Below are 6,000 nucleotides of genomic sequence, written 5' to 3'. Positions count from 1 at the left end.
GAATGCAAAACTGATGAATAATATCATGAACAGCGACGGTACAAAAGAAAAAGTGTTTTCAACAGTTAAAAGACACAAACAGGAAGCAGGGTGGCAGGGGGAAGAATGTCACATGGACATATTTAAAGCCTCGTCACAGGAAGAATTCACCCTGCTGCAATACCCCTGAGCAAGAAGAGGTTCTGCCTGTGGGGGAATGCTTTAATAAACAGAGATCATAAATCTACACCGCAGAAAGATGAACAGGAAGTGATTGTGCGGTTTTATCTACATATGAACTTGAATAAAAGAAGAAACAATTGCACAACAGTTGACGCAAATGGTTGCATATGGATGCCAAATGATACAATGACGACTTTAAAATGTTTCAGAGAAGTTGGACATGTGACAGGGGGACAGTATAGAGGTTTTAGATCTTATCTTCTGAAAGCATTTCAGAGATGTTCTTTGTCACATGGTGTGTTATGCTCAACCTCGAGAGGCCAGGAATGATGCCACTGGAGATATTATGAGCTCCTGTCAATCTACACGTAAGTGAGACACAGATCAGTGCACTGCAGCTATTCAAACAACAAAAGCTTTTCTTAGTTTTTTTTTATTTCCCCCCCTCCTCTTTGCTTGAACTCTGAGTACTGTTAGCATGGCACACCGTCTGCACTCACAGACATAAAAACCACAGGACTTCATGAAGAAGTACTGAACCAGCACAAATAAAGAAGATTCGGTAGAAACATTCTTTATACTCATCTTCTGTGTTTACTTTTCTCACACCACCTGCACAATTTTAATCCCTCAAACATCCACAAACACGCCAGCTGTTGACCACTTCTGTCAGCGTGTGGGAACTTTCTATGAGTCTAAGTGAAAAGGCATCGCATAATTGCTTCCTTCTTACATGACTGAAAGCGTGTTTTTGTTGGATTCAATATGAGTATCAGTTACTGCATAATGTCTTCTAATGTCCTCTATTGTGTACTGAAGATGAATCAAAGGCAAGCCCAGCATATAAAAATGATCCCTACAGACTCTGTTTTCGTGACACCTGGTCTTGATTAAAGGAAATAAAACGTCAATCAAATGTCGTGCAGGTTGATATGATCCGGCTGCAGCAGCCTGAGGGGTGTGAGTAAGCAGAAAAGAACTCATCAGGTACGCACACAGTCAGATGCCACAGAGATATGGGAGCGTCAGGCGGCCGACCGGCTTGTGGTGAGAGCTGCAGCGTGTTCTGAAGAAGATCTAAAGCACAGATAACCCGCTCAGCCTCGAACACAATCTTTGTGTCTCACATGGTCCTTAGTTCATGCACATGCACACTGATCTGGAGGTGTCACAGGTCCTCATGGGCCTCAGTCAGAAACACAGGTGGCTGAACAGTAAACACTGTGTGACTACATGAGTGATGTTACACCCATTTTCACCCTTTATTCACGGGCGTTTACAACTTGCAATTTCATTTGATTTTTTAAGAATCAGAATCAGTAATCCTTTAATGTTTTATGGGGAGCAATTGTGAATTTTCTGCACGTTCTTGTTCGTTTGTTGGCTGGTTGGTTTTAGTACATTAAAAATATAATTCAAACCAAATGATTTCCTCCATTCAATTTTATTTTATTTTGAAAACAGAATGGGAGTTCACATTAGTTTGGAGGATGATGTTTTCACTGTTACGTTGAAAGGAAAATCATTATATGGGGACATGTACTTTAGCCATGATATTTCCACTCCCTATACACTCATAAGATCATGATTTACTGGGTTGTGTGACTTATTATATTTTAATGCACCGCATGTGAGAACTAATATCGCAGATCTTTTAATCCATTGCATCCAGTTTTCTTTAATTCAGATTTAAGTGGTGACAATTTTGCTTTCATGTTCTTTATCAAACTCTCTCAGGTTTTTACTGAAACCAGCCACTCTGTCTTGTGCATTATTTTACAAACATTTCCCCCAAAATTGGGCCAGACATGTTTTGTATTTTGGAAAACTGTGGGATCACCACCTGACTTTAAATATTTGTTTGAGCACTGATCGGCTGTACAGCACAAGTTTGCTAGGACAGTCAGATTAAAGAGATGAATGCTACCTGAGGTGATGGTAAATGAAAGGGAGAAAGTTTTCAAATCAAAGCAACAATTAAATGAACAATGAAAATGTTGAAGCAACAGAAAAATTGATGAATTGTGAAATAGAATATGAAATGCAGACAAACTATATTAAACAAGAAAAAAGTACTTTGATAACAAATTTGCCATTTTATTTTACAATTAAATTGTTAATTTGTATTTTTAAAACACAATAAGGTAGCAGTAATCATTTTTTATTCAATTTTCAAAAATAAAAATTGTACATGCAAATGTTATACATCTTTTTAATACGGTAATTAATCAATAAATGATCGCAAAGGATCTTTCACAGTATGGTGTGTTCCCTTTGTGGGCTCTGATCAGAGGCATATTGTTTTTTGTGTTTTGAGGATGTGTGTGAAATAAATGTACAATACATGAGACTGAAAACAGACTAAAGCATGTGCTCATGCGTCACATCTTTGAGATTTTACTAAAGTTTCTATAATTTCTGATCGAATAATTTCATTAGACAATTGATTTCAAGAGCAGAAATTAGGAAGCATTTTGGAGGAAAGCTAGGGAGCTTTTTCATTTTCAAAATGTTCCACTAATGCTTAACTTTTCTGATTAATTTAAAAATGACTGTCTCTAAGATTTGTGAATACACTGACTTTATATCAGAATAATGAAAGCACAAATGTTACTGGAAATGTTATAATTTGTATATTTTTAAATACAGTGCATTGAATGAGACAAAGACAGGACCAGCTTTGTATGAAATGTGTCACGGTCTGTAAAACGCACTGAGAAAGCTGTTTCATACACATTGTTAACTTTACATTTGCATAGTAACTCGGAATTGGAAGAACTGGAAAAGTAGGAAAGGCTGTAATTAGCATAAATGAGATTTGAAAATTGAATAAAGCTCATAATGAAGGCAATATGTGGAGCATTATTGGAGGTTATATATATATATGTGTGTATATATATATATATATATATATATATATATATATATATATATATATATATATATATATATATACACCTATAGTGTTATTTATCCATCTAAAATGTTTGGATGTGAGTTGCAAAGTTTTTGAGAAGGCCCGGAAATGTCAGACTTCCCTCGAGGAAACTCGGTGTGTGGTGCCAAAACATACATTCGAATAACTCAACAGTAACGTCTGTGTCCAGAAGTCCTGAAGCGGTTACTCAAGATAATCCACAGACCATGTTGTGAGCAATTTTATGTCATCATTTCTGTGTCAGACTATGACTCGTCATTTTAATCCATATTGTCATATTCAGTTGCTGCCACCTGTATCTTGTGTGTGTCACTTTGCATCAGTATTAATAAATAGATAGACTATTTTTTTTTGTATGTAACATAAGGTAGGGTTTGGGTTAGGGAAGTTCCAGCACTTCATCATCCATTAAAATACAATTCTGGTAAATGACGAATGAGTGGACGAGGGTGAATAAAATATCAGAGTTTTTTTTTTTAAGATAAATCGTGATCCGCAGTTACATGATTTCTGTCTCCATGGGATTAAAAATGAGGCACTGCTCTTTATAAGGATTAACTCAGAGTTTGTTGAACCTGCTCTCTGAAATAGACCCCTGATGCAGCACGGCCACAGCCGACCTAGACAATGACATTTGTCAAGAGGCATCTGCACGAACTCAAGGTCCCAAGGTTTCATAATTGAATTGTAATGATGTAGTTCACTTCACCTGTCAGTGGTTTTAATGTTGAAGCACATCGTGTATACAAATTTACAACATTTAGATATAAAACATGTATTCCATTACAAACAAAGAAATGTTTTAAAAGGAAATAAGGGAAAATGCCACAATACATAATTTGCATTTACAACACTTTTACATTCATATGTGAATACAGATGAACACACAAGTCTGTGTAGTACTAATACTTTAAGTTAGATGTAGATTACTGAAGTCAGATCATGTACAGGGTGGAAATGTTTGTACCCGTATCCTTCTGTTGGTTGGTTGGTTTGTCTGCAGGATTACACTAAAACTACTGCACAGTTTTTCTTGGTACTTGGATGGAGGATGGGTGTCGTCCCAGAACAGACCTCATTAACTTTAAGGCAGAATCCCGTAAGTTTTTTCTCACTTTCTTTAACATTGCAAGACATGCGTTTCTCATCATTTTCATCTGTTTTTTAGGGATTAATGTATGGATCTTGATGGAAAAAAAAAATGGACCTATATAGGGGGTTGGTATCTATGAGTGAGTACAATTTGATGCAGATCCTAATCATGGCTGAGCATTTACGGCTGGTTTAAAATGTAGGGACATAAAAGGGCTGCCGAGTCAGGTATTGGATTAAGCTTGATTCAATTAAAGGGTATCGTCATTATTTTTATTCATTATCATCTTTATTTTATGAACCATGCAACAGCAAAAGACACAGTTTTCTATCACTGTCTGCATTACTGGACAATAAAGTTGTTTGAATGTTGAGTCTTGAATCCTTGTAGATTGAGGAGTTCCTGTGAGATCATGTGACTCAAGCTTAATGGGGTCATAAACTTTTGTTAAGTCAGATGTCATGACCTCAGACTTCACCTCAGAGACTCCCTCCCCTCCCCCCCCTAAAAAAAATGGTAGGTATCTTTGATAAATAGCAGTTACAATCCTCAGATGAGGGCTTGACAACTGTTTCTATATTTCTTTTTTCTCTATCAACGGTGATATGTCGTGGTTTCTCTCTTGTGACAAATGTACTTTGGACAAAAGCTCCCTAAAATGCCCTAAATGTAAATGTAAATGTAAATGTACAACATAAGTGGTTAAAATTCAACCAGTGTTCTACGGAAAGTCCAATAGGTGAATAAGTTTATTTAAAAAAAAACAGAAAATTACAAAGAGAGGTGGCAACACTGTGCAGTCCAGGGCAAATTGGTCAAGCTGTCAAACCAATTTAAGAACCAAGTAAATGTGGCTTTTTTTGTTAACCTGAGGAGAACTATCTGCTGTTTATGCAATGTGTCAGATGTTTTGTCACCTTGGAGCCAAACACGACAAGCAGCCTCAACATCATGGGACGCTCAGGTGACAAAGCTACAAAACATGCTCAACCGGTGAGGTGGTTTCAATTACAATACCGATGAACCATCGAGAAGCTACAAAAAACACATGACCATCAATCTTCAGCAAACAAGTGACAGGCACCACACCCTCTAAGCTTCAGGTCTTTCTCATCTTCCAAAAAGAGGTTGAGTCCATATTCAGGCCTCACCGGGTGCGTGTGACAGTAATGTAAAATATAAGTAAGGAGTCATTGTGCCGACTAAAATGTACTTTATCTACCTCACTGGCTGACACTGATCAGTCCATTGACGATTGTTAAACATGTACAACACTTATTTTTTGTTGTCTGTTGTCAAAAGAAACCCTCATTGAGTAAACTTTAAACAGAAATTGAACAACAGTGTTTTAAAGCTCAGTAACTCATTTTCATTCTTCAAATTGTTGCAAGCATTGAATCCTGCGGCAGGTAACAATGCCGTATCACTGAAATATGAAAAGGATTATCCATGCTAACGATCCTAATCCATTTTAAATAAGGCTCAAGAGAAAAAACAAAAACAACATAATTTCAAGATCAATTACCATAAATCCTGAGGGTACACTATAACTCCTAGCCAAGGAGAGTGAGAGTCAGGAAACAATGTCTGCAGCAGCGTATGCACAGAGATGTGTATCAATTCAATGTAACCTCTCCATGACATTACACACCCACGCTGCTGTCATGATTAGACATGTCAGTGTCACTGAACAATGTCACACACCTCGTCTCAACAATAGCACAGGTGAGGTGCAGACGATTTGATGTTTTACTTTTTTCTTTTCCTTTTTTGTCGCAGCCTGGAAAAATAAGAGAAAACATTGTTT

The sequence above is a fragment of the Sparus aurata genome, chromosome 4 (assembly GCF_900880675.1).
Source record: "Sparus aurata chromosome 4, fSpaAur1.1, whole genome shotgun sequence".
Lineage (NCBI taxonomy): Eukaryota > Metazoa > Chordata > Actinopteri > Spariformes > Sparidae > Sparus > Sparus aurata.
Note: the sequence above shows the minus strand (reverse complement) of the source record.